Source organism: Symphalangus syndactylus, chromosome 12, assembly GCF_028878055.3.
Source record: "Symphalangus syndactylus isolate Jambi chromosome 12, NHGRI_mSymSyn1-v2.1_pri, whole genome shotgun sequence".
NCBI classification, from domain to species: domain Eukaryota; kingdom Metazoa; phylum Chordata; class Mammalia; order Primates; family Hylobatidae; genus Symphalangus; species Symphalangus syndactylus.
Genome location: NC_072441.2, coordinates 124,528,685 through 124,549,954, shown reverse-complemented (window position 1 = coordinate 124,549,954; position 21,270 = coordinate 124,528,685). Strand labels below are relative to the sequence as shown.

Genomic DNA, 21,270 nt, shown 5'->3' with positions numbered 1-21,270 from the left:
TTACCCATCTCAAACACCGTCCTCATTTTGGCCAGGGCTGATGGAAGGCCAGGCCCCAAAGGTAGGAGGCTGATGCTCAAATCTCCTAATGGAGCTTGACAGCAGTAGGATTAAAAGCACAAGTGCAGCACCCAGAAAGCAGTGCGGGAAGGCATATGCATCCTTGCTATGCCCATTCTCATGCTATCAGCTCTTTCTTTTAGAGAGCTGAACCATAAAGATAAATCTTTTCATAGAAACAGAAGTTAAAAAAAAATACAAATGATGAAAGGGCTTTGGAGAGTGGGAAAAGAGGACAGAAGTAAACTTCGCTGTGGTATTTCTAGGGGCCATGAGCTGGGCTTGTCTGTAGAATAAATCCCTTTGGGGAAGCAGAGATATCAGTATGCAGAGGACAAAATGACAATTGCAGTAATGCTACTCTGATAGCTAGATTCATTTGTAAAACCAGGCCAACTCTGAAAGCAGCTACTGACTTATTCTCTTAGAACAAGTAACAACTGTTACAGGCAACTAGGAGCCTTCTCAGAATGGCCCAGCTTGGTGACTTTCCTCTGACATCCTTAGCATTGTACCTCTTGGGTCTACATCTCCACATTTGGCACTGAATTATTGTTGCTTTGCTCTGTTGTTGAACTGTTTCACCTGGGTATCCCTTGCTTCCCCAGTGAAACTCTAAGATCCTTGAGGGTAGAACAATGTATTAAAACTAATTTAAAAATATTTACAGAGTGTCTATATTATGCACCTAACTGGAGGGAATTCAAATAAGTGTAAGGGGCTCACAATTATAGTTGGCAAAATAAAACACACATGGAACACCTATATGGCAATGCAAGGCAATGACTGGTTGAAGTCACAAATACATAGGATATATTATCAATATACACCAAGTTTCTTTGGAAAGAGAGACTGTTCTAAAGAAACAACAAGGGAGGACTTTGAGAAGCAAGAAGTCCAAGAAGAGAAGCCTCAGTATGCTCCCTTTCAGCTGGCAGGAAGAAAAACAAAAGGGTCCGTTCTGATCCTGTGTCCTTGAAGATGAGAGAAATGCTGTCTTTCCAGACCAATAGCTAATCAACCAGCTACAAACAGATGCATGTACTGAGAAGATGGGGTTAACTGACACTTTAACAGGACTTATATGCTGCACATATGCCCAGGTCTTGACACAAACGTATATCGATGTCTTGGGGAGTGAGCTGGCACTCTGAGGAAAGGCACTACAGTGACTTCAGGACAAAAACCATTTAGTCCTCTTTGCCTTCTGCTAGGGTAGCTAGTTTACCTTGATTGTAGATTAAACCAGTAGCTTTATTATTTTGCCACTGTGGCTAATCTTTGGTGGTTTCAGTGCTCCTAAATAGTGAAAACTGGGGAAATGTGTCTATTTGGCAGACACTGAGCAAACAAAAGACCAAAAACAAATCACAAACCCACAAATATCAACCCTCCCAAATTATCACAGGGAGATATGGAGATGCCAGAAAACCCATCTGGACACCACGAATTCACTGGGTGCTCTTACATCTGTGCTATGATCAAAATGAAGCTGGCACAGAAGCCGCAGAGAGAAAAAGGAGAAAGATCACTTACTGCCTGATGTCACGTGCCTGGCAGCACCCTCAAAGCACTCTTTCAGGCTGAAATGAGCTGTCATCTCACTGCATCCTGCCAGCACCAAATGCACTCCGACAGGCCACTTAAAACACAAAACCCTTCCATTTACAATTCCTGAAAAAGTAACTTTTGTCTGTAGTGGCCAAAGATACAGTCATTCATAACTGTGGATGACCCTCTGAGTCACCAGGTACATTCCCAGGACTCAAATAAGATAATCACAGTTTGAAAACATTTTTAGGAAAAAATGAACTTTGAATAGACATACAAGGGACTATGGATAGTAAACATAATATTAAGAATAGGGATGTACTTACTATGTGACAGGCATTGGGCTCAGCATGTCAGAGGGGCTATTTCATTCAACCTGTGCAACAATATTCCAGCTACTATCTCCTTTTTCTGCCCACTCACAGCAAAATCTCTGGAGTTGTCTAACATCATCTCATTTCCCATTGATTATTCCACCCATTATAATCAAGCTCCTATCTTTACCCTCTATTCTTAGAGTCACCAACTTTCTTATGTTGGCAAATCTATTAATAGTAGACACATCCCTACATCTTACTGCATCCTTAATATTTTGTCAGTGTTTGACAGCACTCACTGTGTCTTTCTTGGGAGCTTCTCTTCTCTATGCTTCCAAAACACCACACAGTTACTCAATTCAAGATTATGTCAGTGGTCTCTTGGTGCTTCTAGAATAATATCCTAACTCCCCACCGTGACCTAGAAGCCTGATGTGATGTAGCTTCTGTCTGCTACCACCACCTTCTCGTCCCCGGCCACCATCTCTTGATCACTTCATGGTGGCCACGTAAGCCTCCTTTCTGTTCCTCAGACAATCCAATCTCAGGACCTTTGCACCTGCTGTTCATGCTGCCTGGAAAGCTCATCTTCCATGCCACCCTTGTAGAGTGGGTTCTTCTTAATCTTCAGACTTCAAGTTAATGTCACTTCCCTAGAGTGGCCTTTCTTGACCACAACATCCAAAGTGTCCCCTGACCACCCCTACCTGCGGTTATGTTCTCCACTCGCATGTTTGTTTCAGAGCACTTATTAACTTTAAATATCTGCGCCACCTGTTTGTTTGATTGTCTCTCTCCCTTACTAGGCTGTAAGCTGCATAGCCATGGGAGTTTGTCTAGATTTATTGCATGTCTCCAGTGCCTAATAGTGAGTTAGCACATAGGAAGAGTTCAATAATTACCAGTTAAATTAATGCATGTTACTTTAACCCCATATTATGCTGAGAAAGCTGAGGTTCAGAGATTGCACATTTCTAAGTTTTTGAGCTAAGATTTAATCCCAAGTGTTCAGAGTCCACGCTCTTAAAACCATTACGTAATAGTGTTCCAGGGCAATCTTGCTACTAGGACTTAGTTACAGCTTCAGAGGAAAAAAAACCACATTTCTTTATTTTATAGGGGTTTATAAGGTTTGACAAAAGTGACTTTTAAGGTTTGTGATATTATCTGTTTGATATCTGAATCTCCTTCATTCAGTCAACAAACATGGCCCCTGTAGGCTCCATGAAAGTGAATACTGTGTCTGTACCCTAGATCCTGGGTGTGTTCCTGGCACATGATAACCCTTTTAACAATTATTTATTGAAGAAAACATATATTGACATTTATCAGGCATTCTGCTTAGCACAGGAGAGAAAAACCTGTTTGAGAATATTCCCCTGGCATCCAAGAGCTCATATTTGCTGTTTCTCAAAGAGTAGTCCCAGAACCACCAGCATCAGTACCACTTGGTGTGCTTGCTGAAATTCAGATTTCCTGGATTCAACCTAAGGCCTAATAAAAATCAACTTTCTGCCTGATGCTTATGCATCCTGAGCTTTGAGATCCACTCCTCTCTAGGGAGGCAGTCATTTAAACAACCTTCTCCAATAAAGCATGATCAGTTTTCAGAAAGGGTAGCATGGAATCTGATGGAACCAAAAAGAACACACAATCCAGACAGATGAGGTAGAGTTGGTAGCAGTTTCCTGGAGATGATTCCCTAAGCTGAATTAGCCAGAGGAAGGGGAAGAGGAAAGCCACTTTAGGCAAAGGGAGCAGCTTATTCAAAAGCAAGGGGGGTTGCTCTCAGAGGATAGGTTGTGAGGGTGAGTGGAAAGAGAAGTAGAACAAATGGGACTTGGAGCTGGATTGTGAAGGGCCTTCCCTGTATATTTTGCAGAGGAACTTGGACTTACTCTTGAAAGCAATGGAATCATTAATTTGTAGTGGCACCAGTTTGCATAGAGTATGATTTTTCCCCAATAGTATGTGGTATCTTGCCTGTATGAATGGTGAAGGCAGATTCACATCAATCCAGGATTATGTTTTGACCCATGGGTAGAGAAAAAGACAAAAAGAATAAGGAATTCAGAGCTGACCAGAGTGGTTAGAATGGCTGGAGAGAAAATGAAGGGAAACGCAGGAAAAGCTGCTGAGAGAAGTCAGAAAGGTGAAAGGACCCATGTGTGGATGGGTGAAGATGTGTGGTGGTGATAAGGGAGCTAAAGAGCCAGAAGAATGGGAGGTTGTCGTTAGAAAGCAGGATGCTTGAGTTTCCTATTTCAGAAGTTGAATAGCTCCTGACGGCAATGAAAACCAGAATGTAGCCAGGGGCACGAGGGGATGGAGTGAAGATGAAAATCACTGGAATCAAGGTGAAGACACTGCAAGGCTAAGTCACTGAATGGGTCTTCAACATGAACAGTTTAGTCATCCAAGACAATAGCGTAAACTGGGTCAGAAAGAAGGACTACAAGTCAGGAGCAAAGTCTTTGTCAACTAATTTTTTACAAATTTCCCATTCCCGATGTTCCATTGCTCATGGATTTTTCTATTCTCATTTAACAAATATTTGAATGCATATTCTTTTTCTTTAACCACTTCTCCCTTGGCATGGTCAGGAACTTAGTCAATGATTAAGATGGCATTATATAAATGGCATTGGGAATCTGGATAGTCATAAAAAATATTAAGTTGGGGCTGGGTGTGGTGGCTCACGCCTGTGATCCCAGTACTTTGGGAGGCTGAGGTAGGTGGATCACCTGAGGTCAGGAGTTCGAGAGCAGCCTGGCCAACATGGTGAAACCCCGTCTATACTAAAAATACAAAATTAGCCAGGTATGGTGATGCATGCCTGTAATTCTAGCTACCCGGGAGGCTGAAGCAGGAGAATTGCTTGAACCTGGGAGATGGAGGCTGCCGTGAGCTGAGATAGGGCCATTGCTCTCCAGCCTGGGCAACGAAAGCAAAACTCCATCTCAAAAAAAAAAAAAAAAAAAAAAAAGAGTTGGATTCCTAACTTATTTCTTAGTAAGAATAAATCTCACATAGATCAAAGATTTAGACTTAAAAATAAATATCTTTTTCTTATAATTTTAGAGTTCAGTAGGACTTTTAAGCATAACACCAAACTCAGAAGCTGTACAGGAAGAGGTCAATAGACTATGTGGACTCACATAATAGACTCCGAAAATATACAAACCACACAATAGACAACAAAACTACATATGCTGTATAAGTTTATAAAATTTGATACATGTAAAAGTACAAACACATGCAACAAATTAGGAAAATATTTACAATATATATGACAAACAAAACTCTAAATTCTTAATGTATAGAGCTCCTACATGTTAAAGAAAAAGACCAATAACAATAGAAAAATAGGCAGATGTACAGCAAGTACACAGAAAAGGAAACACGAATGAATTTTAAACATAAAATAATGCCACACCTCATTTGTAACAAGATAAATGCAAATTAAGGCCCTGAGACACAATTTTTCACCTGTCAGAAATATTAAAGTCTGCTTAACACTGAGTGGATGAGGCAGAAACAGGGACTCTAATATACATTTGGGGTTATAAATTGGTGTAAATTAGGAACAATTTGGTAATAGCTTTCAAAATTAAAAATGTTTATACTATTTGAGCTAACAAGTCCATTTCTAGTAATTTATTCTGCAGACACACTAGCACCTCTGTACAAAGATGTTCATTAAAGCATTGTTTGCAATAGAAAAACACTGGAAACAGACAGTGTTTACTAGTAGAGGATTAGAAGTAAATTATGGTGTAGCAATAAAAGACAACGCTATGCAGCAGTCAAAATGAGAAAGTCTGTGAGTGTCTAGTTAGACATACTGTTAAGGTTTTTTTCAGCAAGATGCAAAACACTACATAGAGCATGTTGTTATTTGCTACATATAAAAATATATAAATAGGGCCAGGTGCAGTGGCTCACGCCTGTAATCCCAGCACTTTGGGAAGCCGAGGTGGGCAGATCATGAGGTCAGGAGATCAAGACCATGCTGGCCAACATGGTGAAACCCCATCTCTACTAAAATACAAAAAAATTAGCCAGGGGTGGTGGCGGGTGCCTGTAATCTCAGCTACTCGGGAGGCTGAGGCAGGGAAATCACTTAAACCCAGGAGGCGGAGGTTGCAGTGAGCTGAGATCATGCCACTGTGCTCCAGCCTGGTGACAGAGTAAGACTCCGTCTCAAAAAAAAATCTCTGTCTCTATACATATCTATATAGATAACTATATAGATATATATATGCCAGATGTGGTGGCTCACGCCTGTAATCTCAGCACTTTGGGAGGCTGAGGCGGATGAATAGCTGAGGTGAGGAATTCGAGACCAGCCTGGCCAACATGGTGAAACCCTGTCTCTAGTAAAAATACAAAAATTAGCGAGCACTGTGGCACATGCCCGTAATCTCAGCTACTCAGGAGGCTGAGGCAGGAGAATCACTTGAACCCAGGAGGTGGAGGTTGCAGTAAGATGAGATAGCACCACTGCACTCCAGCCTGGGCAACAGATCGAGATCCTGTCTCAAAAAAAAATTAAAAAAAAATGTATATATACCCATTCATATCTATACGTGTGTGTGTGTGTGTGTGCGCATGTGTGTGTGTAGATCCTCTGAAAGGATGTTAAAATGGAAAGAGTATCCCTGCTTCTACCTAAGGCCAAGCCCTCCGCTTGTGCCCTGTTCCTATCTCCTCTTACCTTCTCAAGGACTTTATTTTTGAAATGATCTGCTTTCTTTCCTGAATTCATTTCTTTTTCTTTTAGATTACTTCATGTGCATATAAACATGCCTTAATATAATACATTTTAAGAAAAACTCCCCTTGATGCACATTTCCCATTACCTGGGCTCTGCTGCTTCTCTCACATATTTTTAAATCAATATTCCTCTAGTGGATTAGTTGTAATTTTTATATCCCCTCCTCAACCCATTTCAACTGCGCTTTTGACTGTACCAATTCACTGAAACAATTGGCAAGGTCACCAATCACCATTACTTCGTGGGCCAATAGTCAACACTTTGTTGCTATCTCACTTGAGCTTTCTACAGCATTTGACGTGGCTGACAACTCCTTCATTCTTGAAATCCTCATCTTTTCTAAGTTTTATGAAACCATACTCATCTGGTTTTTCTCCTACCTCAAAGCTGTTCCTTCTCAGGCTATTTTATTTTTGTCATACCCAAAGCTATTTTGTTTCTCTTCACGCTAGAATGTAAGCTCATTGAGGACAGGGACTCTATTTTGTTCACGGCTTTATCCTCAGGACCTAGAACAGTGCCTGGCAACATTCCCCCTGGGATAAGAAATTCGATGACTAGGCCGGGCACAGTGGCTCACATCTACAATCCCAGCACTTTAGGAGGCTGAGACGGGCAGATCACCTGAGGTTGGGAGTTCAAGACCGCCTGACCAACATGGAGAAACCCTGTCTCTACTAAAAATACAAAATTAGCCAGTGGTGGTGGCACATGCCTGTAATCCCAGCTACTTGGGAGGCTGAGGGAGGAGAATCGCTTGAACCTGTGAGGTGGAGGTTGCGGTGAGCTGAGATCACGCCATTGCACACCAGCCTGGGCAACAAGAGTGAAACTCTGTCTCAAAAAAAAAAAAAATTCGATGATTAAAGAAAATGGATGGATAGAGACTTTTTTCTATAGGACCCCTTTGAATCTTTTATGTTTTGTACAACTTGTACATATTAGCTATAAAAATAACAATTACACACAATTCCTCAAACATTGAATTTTACAATATGGGAAGTTGAAGAATCTTGAGAGTCATTCAGTCCTCTTCTCTACCTCTTACAGGGCCATACCCAAAAAGTCTCACTCTGTAACCCAGGCTGGAGTGCAGTGGCAGGGTTTTGGCTCACTGCAACCTCCACCTCCCAGTTCAAGTGATTATCCTACCTCAGCCTTCCAAGTAGCTGGGACTACAGGTGTGTGTCACCAGGCCCAGCTAATTTTTTTTGTATTTTTAGTAGAGACAGCGTCTCACCACATTGCCCAGGCCGGTCTTGGACTCCTGGCTTCAACTGATCTGCTCACCTCGGCCTCCCAAAGTGCCAGGATTGCAGGCATGACACTGCACCCAGCCAGGAAGTGATTTTTATAGGTCCCCTTTGGCTTTGGTTTTCTTCCCATCTCACCCAAACCCAGATGTATTATCAGTTGTTTCATTAGACATTGTCAGTAGCTATTCATGAATCTAAGAAAATGTTTTACTTGTGAAAAATGGAATTTTTCATCAACCCTATAGTCATGCAGCGAGATTCCTTGATGTTGATTGTCCTCGGAAACTGGGAGACAGTTCAGGTTTTATAAAACCTGGCCTGGGTTCTTGGCCACAGATGCAAACTTATCTATAATTAAACAGCTGATAACTTTGCAGGGAAGAAAGGTGATTTGTGAGCTCAATGTGATTCGTGAGCCCAAGACAGATTCAGGATGGTATATGCCCGTCTCTCTGCTAAAATGTCAGACATGGCCTCTTGTAGGTCTGAACCAAATGGTGGGAGTCATTACTGAGGTAAGAAGATCATAAATCATGGAAACAGATTGAGGCACTCCTCAGGGTTCTTGTCACAAGTCATTCTTCTTTTTCTGGGACCTACTGTTCTTGGGACAACTCTGGAGAGTTCGTGTCCTAATACTTGCCAAGACTGAGGTTGTGAGCAAGAGAGTTACATAATGCTATTGGGTGATTAAGGAGATTGCTGATATTCACTAGAATTCACATTTCCTTTCAGATTACCCAATATTAATCCTTATTTAAATTCTTTTTATTTTTTACATATTCCATGGCTACCGTTAGGGAAAACTAGTAATTTCTAAAGGGTTAGGGGCTCAGACATAAATTGATATAGTGACGGGAAGGTAAATAACGTTTATTGACTACCTCCTACATGCCTGACACATTTGAGATTTTGGCATGAGTTTGGGAAAAGAAGCATCAGTGACCAATATATTTGTAAATATTCTCCATGAAATATGAGAAGTAGACAGCAGTTATTCTTATACTATGGCAGATCAATCTTGGTATAGAATCAAATGACTTACAATGAAAGGCATCTGGATTTCCTAATTCTGGTATCTAATGTTGTATTCTAACAACTAGAAAGTCCTAAACATCTAAACCAGAGATATATACCATTTTCATCACCACAAAAGGAAACTCCATACAAATTAGTAGCCTCTCCCTGTTCTCCTATCCCACCAGCTGCTGAAAATCAGTAATTGACTTTCTGTCTGTATGCATTTGCCCATTCTGTATATTTCATATGAATGCAATCATCCAATATGTAGCCTTTTGTGTCTGGCTTCTTTCACTTACCATAATTGCAAGATTCATCCATGTTGTAGCATGAATCAGTACTTTATTCCTTTTTATGGCTAAATAATATTCCATTGTATGGATATACCCCATTTTTTTTTCAAACTACAAAAGCCACTTTATTAATTTGCAATAAATGTCACAGCAATGGGTTACATCCATATGGCTAGCCCACTCTCCCCTCTTTATTTTTTATTTATTTATTTATTTATTTTATTTTATTTTATTTTATTTTATTTTTTATTATAATTTAGGTTTTAGGGTACATGTGCACAATGTGCAGGTTTGTTACATATGTATCCATGTGCCATGTTGATTTCCTGTACCCATTAACTTGTCATTTAGCATTAGGTATATCTCCTAATGCTGTCCCTCCCCCTTCCCCCCACCCCACAAAAGTCCCTGGAGTGTGATGTTCCCCTTCCTGTGTCCATGAGTTCTCATTGTTCAATTCCCACCTATGAGTGAGAACATGCAGTGTTTGGTTTTTTGTCCTTGCGATAGTTTACTGAGAATGATGTTTTCCAGTTTCATCCATGTCCCTACAAAGGACACGAACTCATCATTTTTTATGGCTGCATAGTATTCCATGGTGTATATGTGCCACATTTTCTTAATCCAGTCTATCGTTGTTGGACATTTGGGTTGGTTCCAAGTCTTTGCTATTGTGAATAGTGCCACAATAAACATATGTGTGCATGTGTCTTTATAGCAGCATGATTTATAGTCCTTTGGGTATATACCCAGTAATGGGATGGCTGGGTCAAATGGTATTTCTAGTTCTAGATCCCTGAGGAATGGCCACACTGACTTCCACAATGGTTGAACTAGTTTACAGTCCCACCAACAGTGTAAAAGTGTTCCTATTTCTCCACACATCCTCTCCAGCACCTGTTGTTTCCTGACTTTTTAATGATGGCCATTCTAACTGGTGTGAGATGGTATCTCACTGTGGTTTTGATTTGCATTTCTCTGATGGCCAGTGATGATGAGCATTTCTTCATGTGTTTTTTGGCTGCATAAATGTCTTCTTTTGAGAAGTGTCTGTTCATGTCCTTTGCCCGCTTTTTGATGGGGTTGTTTGTTTTTTTTCTTGTAAATTTGTTTGAGTTCATTGTAGATTCTGGATATTAGTCCTTTGTCAGATAAGTAGGTTGCAACAATCTTCTCCCATTGTGTAGGTTGCCTGTTCACTCTGATGGTAGTTTCTTTTGCTGTGCAGAAGCTCTTTAGTTTAATGAGATCCCATTTGTCAATTTTGGCTTTTGTTGCCATTGCTTTTGGTGTTTTAGACATGAAGTCCTTGCCCACGCCTATGTCCTGAATGGTATTGCCTAGGTTTTCTTGTAGGATTTTAATGGTTTTAGGTCTAACATTTAAGTCTTTAATCCATCTTGAATTAATTTTTGTATAAGGTGTAAGGAAGGGATCCAGTTTCAGCTTTCCACATATGGCTAGCCAGTTTTCCCAGCACCATTTATTAAATAGAGAATCCTTTCCCCATTTCTTGTTTTTGTCAGGTTTGTCAAAGATCAGATAGTTGTAGATATGCGGCATTATTTCTGAGGGCTCTGTTCTGTTCCATTGATCTATGTCTCTGTTGTGGTACCAGTACCATGCTGTTTTGGTTACTGTAGCCTTGTGGTATAGTTTCAAGTCAGGTAGTCTGATGCCTCCAGCTTTGTTCTTTTGGCTTAGGATTGACTTGGCAATGCGGGCTCTTTTTTGGTTCCATATGAACTTTAAAGTAGTTTTTTCCAATTCTGTGAAGAAAGTCATTGGTAGCTTGATGGGGATGGCATTGAATCTATAAATTACCTTGGGCAGTATGGCCATTTTCACGATATTGATTCTTCCAACCCATGAGCATGGAATGTTCTTCCATTTGTTTGTATCCTCTTTTATTTCATTGAGCAGTGGTTTGTAGTTCTCCTTGAAGAGGTCCTTCACATCCCTTGTAAGTTGGATTCCTAGGTATTTTATTCTCTTTGAAGCAATTGTGAATGGGAGTTCACTCATGATTTGGCTCTCTGTTTGTCTGTGATTGGTGTACAAGAATGCTTGTGATTTTTGTACATTGATTTTGTATCCTGAGACATTGCTGAAGTTGCTAATCAGCTTAAGGAGATTTTGGGCTGACACAGTGGGGTTTTCTAGATATACAATCATGTCATCTGCAAACAGGGACAGTTTGACTTCCTCTTTTCCTAATTGAATACCCTTTATTTCCTTCTCCTGCCTGATTGCTCTGGCCAGAACTTCCAGCACTGTGTTGAATAGGAGCGGTGAGAGAGGGCATCCCTGTCTTGTGCCAGTTTTCAAAGGGAATGCTTCCAGTTTTTGCCCATTCAGTATGATATTGGCTGTGGGTTTGTCATAGATAGCTCTTATTATTTTGAGATACATCCCATCAGTACCTAATTTATTGAGAGTTTTTAGCATGAAGGGTTGTTGAATTTTGTCAAAGGCCTTTTCTGCATCTATTGAGATAATCATGTGGTTTTTGTCTTTGGTTCTGTTTATATGCTGGATTACATTTATTGATTTGCATATGTTGAACCAGCCTTGCATCCCAGGGATGAAGCCCACTTGATTATGGTGGATAAGCTTTTTGATGTGCTGCTGGATTCGGTTTGCCAGTATTTTATTGAGGATTTTTGCATCAATGTTCATCAAGGATATTGGTCTGAAATTCTCTTTTTTGGTTATGTCTCTGCCAGACTTTGGTATCAGGACGATGCTGGCTTCATAAAATGTGTTAGGGAGGATTCCCTCTTTTTCTATTGATTGGAATAGTTTCAGAAGGAATGGTACTGGTTCCTCCTTGTACCTCTGGTGGAATTCGGCTGTGAATCCATCAGGTCCTGGACTCTTTTTGGTTGGTAAGCTATTGATTATTGCCACAATTTCAGAACCTGTTATTGGTCTATTCAGAGATTCAACTTCTTCCTGATTTAGTCTTGGGAGGGTGTATTTGTCGAAGAATTTATCCATTTCTTCTAGATTTTCTAATTTATTTGCATAGAGGTGTTTGTAGTATTCTCTGATGGTAGATTGTATTTCTGTGGGATCGGTGGTGATATCCCCTTTTTCATTTTTTATTGCATCTATTTGATTCTTCTCTCTTTTCTTCTTTATTAGTCTTGCTAGTGGTCTATCAATTTTGTTGATCTTTTCAAAAAAGCAGCTTCTGGATTCATTAATTTTTTGAAGGGTTTTTTGTGTCTCTGTTTCCTTCAGTTCTGCTCTGATTTTAGTTATTTCTAGCCTTCTGCTAGCTTTTGAATGTGTTTGCTCTTGCTTTTCTAGTTCTTTTAATTGTGATGTTAGGGTGTCAATTTTGGATCTTTCCTGCTTTCTCTTGTGGGCATTTAGTGCTATAAATTTCCCTGTACACACTGCTTTGAACATGTCCCAGAGATTCTGGTATGTTGTGTCTTTGTTCTCATTGGTTTCAAAGAACATCTTTATTTCTGCCTTCATTTCATTATGTACCCAATAGTCATTCACGAGCTGGTTGTTCAGTTTCCATGTAGTTGAGCGGTTTTGACTGAGTTTCTTAATCCTGAGTTCTAGTTTGATTGCACTGTGGTCTGAGAGACAGTTTGTTATAATTTCTGATCTTTTACATTTGCTGAGGAGAGCTTTACTTCCAACTATGTGGTCAATTTTGGAATAGGTGTGGTGTGGTGCTGAAAAAAATGTATATTCTGTTGATTTGGGGTGGAGAGTTCTGTAGATGTCTATTAGGTCCACTTTGTGTAGAGCTGAGTTCAATTCCTGGATATCCTTGTTAACTTTCTGTCTCATTGATCTGTCTAATGTTGACAGTGGGGTGTTAAAATCTCCCATTATTATTGTGTGGGAGTTTAAGTCCCTTTGTAGGTCACTCAGGACTTGCTTTATGAATCTGGGTGCTCCTGTGTTGGGTGCGTATATATTTAGGATAGTTAGCTCTTCTTGTTGAATTGATCCCTTTACCATTATGTAATGGCCTTCTTTGTCTCTTGATCTTTGTTGGTTTAAAGTCTATTTTATCAGAGACTAGGATTGCAACCCCTGCCTTTTTTTGTTTTCCATTTGTTTGATAGATCTTCCTCCATCCCTTTATTTTGAGTCTATGTGTGTCTCTGCACGTGAGATGGGTTTCCTGAATACAGCACACTGATGGGTCCTGACTCCTTATCCAGTTTGCCAGTCTGTGTCTTTTAATTGGAGCATTTAGCCCATTTACATTTAACGTTAATATTGTTATGTGTGAATCTGATCCTGTCATTATGATGTTAATTGGTTATTTTGCTCGTTAGTTGCTGTAGTTTCTTCCTAGCCTCGATGGTCTTTACAATTTGGCGTGTTTTTGCAGCGGCTGGTACCGGTTGTTCCTTTCCATGTTTAGTGCTTCCTTCAGGAGCTCTTTTAGGGCAGGCCTGGTGGTGACAAAAGCACTCAGTGTTTGCTTGTCTGTAAAGTATTTTATTTCTCCTTCACTTATGAAGCTTAGTTTGGCTGGATAGGAAATTCTGGGTTGAAAATTCTTTTAAGAATGTTGAATATGGGCCCCCACTCTCTTCTGGCTGGTAGAGTTTCTGCTGAGAGATCAGCTGTTAGTCTGATGGGCTTCCCTTTGTGGGTAACCCGACCTTTCTCTCTGGCTGCCCTTAACATTTTTTCCTTCATTTCAACTTTGGTGAATCTGACAATTATGTGTCTTGGAGTTGCTCTTCTCGAGGAGTATCTTCGTGGCATTCTCTGTATTTCCTGAATCTGAATGTTGGCCTGCCTTGCTAGATTGGGGAAGTTCTCCTGGATAATATCTTGCAGAGTGTTTTCCAACTTGGTTCCATTCTCCCCATCATTTTCAGGTACACCAATCAGACGTAGGTTTGGTCTTTTCCCATAGTCCCAAATTTCTTGGAGGCTTTGTTCATTTCTTCTTTATTCTTTTTTCTCTAAACTTCCCTTCTCGCTTCATTTCATTCATTTCATCTTCCATCAGTGATACCCTTTCTTCCAGTTGATCGCATCTGCTACTGAGGCTTCTGCAATCTTCGCGTAGTTCTCGAAACTTGGCTTTCAGCTCCATCAGCTCCTTTAAGCCCTTCTCTCCATTGGTTATTCTAGTTATCCATTCTTCTAATTTTTTTTCAAAGTTTTTAACTTCTTTGCTATTGTTTTGAATTTCCTCCCATAGCTCAGAGTAGTTTGATCGTCTGAAGCCTTCTTCTCTCAACTCGTCAAAGTCATCCCCCATCCAGCTTTGTTCCGTTGCTGGTGAGGAACTGCGTTCCTTTGGAGGAGGAGAGGTGCTCCGCTTTTTAGAGTTTCCAGTTTTTCTGCTCTGTTTTTTCCCCATCTTTGTGGTTTTATCTACTTTTGGTCTTTGATGATGCTGATGTACAGATGGGTTTTTGGTGTGGATGTCCTTTCTGTTTCTTAGTTTTCCTTCTACCAGACAGGACCCTCAGCTGCAGGTCTGTTGGAGTTTACTAGAGGTCCACTCCAGACCCTGTTTGGCTGGGTGTCAGCAGCGGTGGCTGCAGAACAGTGGATTTTCGTGAGACCACAAATTCAGCTGTCTGATAGCTCCTCTGGAAGTTTTGTCTCAGAGGAGTACCCGGCCAAATGAGGTGTCAGTCTGTCCCTACTTGGGGGGGTGCCTCCCAGTTAGGCTGCTCGGGGGTCAGGGACCCACTTTAGGAGGCAGTCTGTCCGTTCTCAGATCTCCAGCTGCGTGCTGGGAGAACCACTACTCTCTTCAAAGCTGTCGGTCAGACAGGGATGTTTAAGTCTGTGGAGGTTCCTGCTGACTTTTTGTTTGTCTGTGCCCTGCCCCCAGAGGTGGAGCCTACAGAGGCAGGCAGGCCTCCTTGAGCTCTGGTGGGCTCCACCCAGTTCAAGCTTCCTGGCTGCTTTGTTTACCTAAGCAAGCCTGGGCAATGGCGGGCACCCCTCCCCCAGCCTCGCTGCCACCTTGCAGCTTGATCTGAGACTGCTGTGCTAGCAATCAGCGAGACTCCATGGGCATAGGACCCTCCGAGCCAGGTGCGGGACACAATCTCCTGGTGTGCCGTTTTCCAGGCCCGTTGGAAAAGCGCAGTATTAGGGTGGGACTGACCCGATATTCCAGGTGCCGTCTGTTACCCCTTTCTTTGACTAGGAAAGGGAACTCCCTGACCCCTTGCGCTTCCCGAGTGAGGCAATGCCTTGCCCTTCTTCGGCTCGCGCACAGTGCGCCGCACCAACTGTCCTGCACCCACTGTTTGGCACTCCCTAGTGAGATGAAACCGGTACCTCAAGCAGAAATGCAGAAATCACCCGTCTTCTGTGTGGCTCGGGCTGGGAGCTGGAGACCAGAGCTGTTCCTATTCGGCCATCTTGGCTCCACCCCCACCCCATTTTGTTTATCCATCGATCAGTTGTAATGAGTCAGTAATTTGGGTTGTTTCCACTTTTTGGCTATTACAAATAATGCTTTTATGAGCAATCATTTACAAGTTTTTGTAAGAATATAACTTTTCATTTCTCTTAGTATATAGCTAGGAGTGAAATTTCTGGGTCATATGGTAATTCCATATTTAGTTAGACTGTTTTCCAAATTGACTATATCATTTTACATTCTCACCAGCAGTGTATGAGGGTTCCAGTTTCTCCACATCCTCACCAACACTTATTATCTGTCTATTATAGCCAGGCTAGTGAGTGTGGGGTAAAGTATTATGTTGCGGTTTTGCTTTGTATTTGCCTAATGACTAATAATGTTCAGCACCTTTTCATGTGTTTGTGGGACATTTGTTTATCTCTTTTGGAGAAATGTCTATTCATATTATTTGTCCATTTTAATGGAACTATTTGCCTTTTTATTGAGTTATAAGAGTTCTTTATATATTTTATATGCAAGTTCCTTATCATATATATGACTTGCAAAAATTCTCTCCCATTCTGTGGGTTGTCTTTTCACTTTCTTGAAGGTGTCTTTTTGAAGCATGAAAGTTACTAATTTAGGTGAAGTCCAATTTATGTATTTTTTATTTTGAAGTCCTAATTTTTCTTTTGTTGCCTGCGTTTTTGGTGTCATAACCAAGAAATAATTGTCAAATCCAAAATCACAAAGATTTATGCTCACTTTTTTCCCTAAGAGTTATATAGTTTCAGCTCTTATTGATCAATTTTTAGCTAATTTTGTATATAGTGTGTGATAGGGTCCAACTTCCTTCTTTTGCATGTGTCTATCCATTTGTTTCAGAACCATTTGTTGAAAAGATGACCCTTTCCCCATGAATAATCTTGATACCCTTGTCAAAAATTAATTGTAAATGTATGAGTTTACTTCTAGACCATCAATTCTATTCCATTGTTTTATATGCCTATCTTTATACAAGTACCACACAGTCTTGATTACAGTAGATTTATAGAGAGTTTTGAAATCTGAAAGTGTGAATCCTCTAACTTGTTCCTTTTTTTTCTTTCCAAGATTGTTTTGGCTATTTAGTGTCCCTTGAATTTACATATGAAATTTAGGATCAGCTTGTCAGTTTCCACAAAAAGCCAGCTGGGATTTTGATAAGGATTGCATTGAATGTGTAGATCAATTTGAAAAGTATTGGCATCTTAACATGCTACAAAGCTTGCTCTTCTTACCAGGTTTCAGCCATTTTTCTTGACTAAACATTCTTTGGATTGCTGCAAGTCTTTGGCTAAGTTTCAGAGTTCTGAAAAAGTTGATTCTGTCAATTTTGCTGCTGTTTTTATTGCCTTTATGGAGGAAAGGATTTTTGAAGATCTTTACTCTGCCAATTTCCCAGATGGCTTTAGGTCCTGGGCTGCCCAGTTGTTTCCTTCTCAATCTTAAATAACCAGTTGTGACTGATGCTTCCTTAAGAGATCAACTGATTTGTCTTTCCACTGCATGACTAAGAAAATACCAACTTTAGCAAAGGAAAATGATGTATCTGTTAAGAAAAGGAGCTTCAATTCATTGTAAGTGATTAATTGGAATTGTGAAAATGGAAATCTTCTGTTTCCAAAAGATTGAGATAACTGTAGTTCAATATTTATCCCACATGAACAGCTTTCCTAGGAATGTGGGGAAATTTTCATGAACTCTGCATGCTTAAATATATATACAGAATAAGATATAGCTGAAACACTGGGTACATATGGACATATAGATGGGAAAAATAGACACTGGAGACTCCAAAAGGGGAGGGAAGAGGGAAAGGTTGAAAAATTACCTATTGGGTACTATGTTCACTATTTGGGAGACAGGTTCAATTGAAGTCTAAACTTTAGCATCATGTAACATATTCATGTAACAAACCTGTACATGTACCCCCCAGTCTAAAATAGAAAAGGAAAATAAGATATTGCTGGAGAGGCCAAATGCCAATGGATACTGTTCTCTGAATAGACCCAAGATACACATATAAAATTGCTGTTTAGAATTTTAGTTTTATTTATTTGTTTTCATACAAATAGATTGTGGAGACAGGACATGGAAAAGAGTTGCATTTTCTGAGTGAGACCTTGGACTGTTTCCTTTTCAAGGGGAGATACTCTGATTCTCTCTATCCCCTATGTCTTTAGGCCTTTATTACTTCTGCATGGATTATGGACTATTGCAATAACCTCTTAACTAGTCTTCCTGTTTCCAGTCTTGCCTCCTTCAAGTCTATAGTTCATATTTGCTGTCAAAATACATCTTTATAAAGTGCATTTGAAATCCTTCAATGGCTCCCTATTAAACTCAAAAATCTCAACTCCTTTGTATGGCCTGCAAGGCCGATTTTCACTTGGCTTCTGCATGCTTGGGTAGCCTTATTTCTCTATCATCTTATTTGCACCCAACGATCCAATCATATTTACCTATTTGGAACATTGTGTTCCTGGTCCCCACATCTCTATGCCTCTGCACCTGTGGGTCCTCTTTGCTTAGTACCTATCCACTATCCATCTTGTTTAATCTATGCACTCGTCTGTCAATTTATGTGCAATGAATGAAGTGAAGAAGAAATGAACTCCTTTTAAAATATCTATACACTAATTAAAAATTACTCAGTTTAAACACACATCAAAAATTTTGGATATTGTGGTGGTCAAATTCAGTAGAAAGTGCCCTAATCACAGTGTTGCATTACTTCCAGCAGGATGGAAGATGATTTCCTGTCAGGTATAGCTAAAGCAATCTAGATAAAGACGAGCAAAGCTGCAAGCATCACACTTTCTAAATTGTCACATGATGCTACATGGTTCTGTGTTCTCAATCTTTGCAAATGTATATGCTTTCTGAGAGAATTTTTAAATCACAAAGAAAAACATAAACTAACACCACCATAAAGCCTCCAGATGAAGCAGAGAAAAACTATCCCAGTTAGTGTACATGGGTGGCAGAACAATAGTTGAGATCACTGCCTGGAAGAGAGTGCTGAGTCTAGAAAATAACTGCAAATCATTCTTTTTCTTATTATGGAAAAACACAGGGTAATGTGGCTGAAGGGGGTTGGGTAATATCAGTAAATTAATAACTTTTATTCACCAAAAAACTTTTAGAACTAATAAATTCATTAAAGTCAAAAAATACAAAATCAACATAAAAATAAAGAATTATCTGAAAAAGAAATAATGAAAACAATCCCATTTATGATAGCATCAAAAATAATAAGATAGGAACAAATTTAATCAGGAGATGGAAGACCTGTATACTGAAAACTATAAAACATTGATGAAAAAAATTGAAAACACAAATAAATGGAAAGATATCCCATGTTATGGATTGGAAGATTTAATACTGCAAAAATGTCCATACTACCCAAAGTGATCTACAGATTCAACATAATCTTCATCAAAATTCCAATGACATTTTTCACAAAAATAGAAAATAAATTCTAAAATGTGTATGGAACCACAAAAGACCCCAAATAGCTAAAGAAATCTAGATAAAGAAGAGCAAAGCTGGAAGCATCACACTTCCTGATTTTGAATTATATTACAAAACTACAGGAATCAAAACAGTATGGAACTGGGACAAAAACAAACACATAGATCAGTGGAACAGAATAGACAGCCCAAAAATAAAGCCATACATATACAGTCAACTAATCTTCAACAAAGGTGCCAAGAATACACAATGAGAAAAGGATAGTCTTTTCAATAAATGGTGTTGGGAAAACTGAATAGCTAAGTGCAAAAGAATGAAATTGGAGCCTTACCTTACACTATACACAAGAGTCAACACAAAATGGATTAAAGACTTAAACATAAGACTTGAAACTGTAAAACTCTTAGAAGAAGACATAGGGAAAAATCTTGACACTGATCTTGGCAATGATATATTGGATGTGACACCAAAAGTACAGGTCACAAAAGCAAAAATGGACAAGTATGACTACATTAAACTAAAAAGCTTCTGCACATTAAATGAAACAATCAGTGGCATGAAAAGGCAATTTTTGGAAAGAGAGAAAATATTTGCAAGCCATATATTTGATAGGGGCTAATATCCAAAATATATAGGAATTAATAGCAAAAAAATAAAAAATTACAATTAAAAAATAAAAAAATAAGCAAAAGACCAGAATAGACATTTCTCCTAAGAAGACATACAAATGGCCAACAATATATGAAAAGATGGTCAACATCATTAATCATCAAGCAAATGCAAAACAAAGCCATTATCACCTTATACTTGTTAGGATGGCCATTATTTGTCAAAAAGACAAATGTCAAATTATCAGAAAGACAAAAGACAAATGATTAATGTTGATGAGGATGTGGAGAAAAAGGGACTCTGGTACACTGTTATAGAAATGTAAAATGGTGCAGTCAAATGTAAAATAGAAAACAATATGGAGATTCCTCAAAAAAATTAAAAATAGAACTACCATATGATCCAGCAATCCCACTTCTGGATGTATACCCAAAGGAAATGAAATCAGTATCATGTAGAAATATGTGCATGCCCATATTTGCAGCATTATTCACAAGAGCCAACATGTGGAAACAGGTTGGTGATGTTAGCAAGATGGTGGAATGGATCTCCTGGCATCACTTCCCCCACAACAATACAAAGAGAAACTATCTAAAGAAGAATACCACTATCAATTCACCAGAACTCAGGGGAGAAGTAGAGAAACCTCCTGGGCCCACAGAGTTGAGAGAAGCTGCAATTGGTAAGAGAAATGGTCATTTCAGACTGAGCTAGCCACTCCCCAAGCTGGCATAATGCCATTCACAGAGAATTTCCCTAGACTTAGAGTTTCTGAAGTGAGAGGAGGGAATTGGAGGTGGACAATGGATCTCCTCACCAGTCTGGGAATCTTCACAGGAAGTCGACTATGGTCTCACCCTGCAGGAACCATTAGGGGTAATAGGAGAGTTGAACAACCAGGAGTGGACTGGGGCCAAAGAAGAAGGCATTGATGACAATGACTGATCCATGGATCTTAGAGGTTTTTCTGTGCTCTGGACAGCAAGGACACCACATTCAAGAGACTGGCTTGCCCCATAGCACTGCAAGGGGCACAATTCATGAGAAGGCCCAAATTCCTGGCTGAATTTTTTACAAAGCCCAAGTGCTTATGTGGAGCCTTTCTCTGGCTTAGAGACAACTAAAAGATCAGGATTAAATTCCAGTGCCTATTTAAGTAAGCCTTCTCCAGACTAGGAAATAATAGGGTAGCAATATAGTTCCAGGGCAATGTTTAAGTTCTGCTGTTCGCTATTAGTATTCCCCAGATGAAGAAATAATGAAAGGGCAGTGAGTTAGTTCCATTGCAGTGTTTTCATTCTGGTGCTCACTTTAAGTCCTCCCCAGAACAGGAAACAATGTTGACCAGTCTATTATCACCTAAGAATACCTGCAAAACCTGAAAAAAGTGGCTATCTCTTCAAATGCACATGTGTTGATATAAAGCTGCAAAGATTGTGAAAATTCAGGGAAATATGACACCACCAAGAGAAATGAACAAATCTCCAGCAATAGACCCAGAAGAATT

General features: G+C 39.8%; 1 long non-coding RNA gene across 1 annotated transcript in view; it reads left to right on the top strand.

Annotated features, from left to right (window-relative positions):
* Positions 1-26: 26 nt before the first annotated feature.
* Positions 27-21,270, top strand: part of LOC129468986 (uncharacterized) — a 36,290-nt gene continuing 15,046 nt past the window's right edge. Inside the window, exon 1 of the long non-coding RNA XR_008652884.1 lies at positions 27-61. This is a non-coding gene — a long non-coding RNA (uncharacterized lncRNA). The remainder of the gene's footprint in view (positions 62-21,270) is intronic.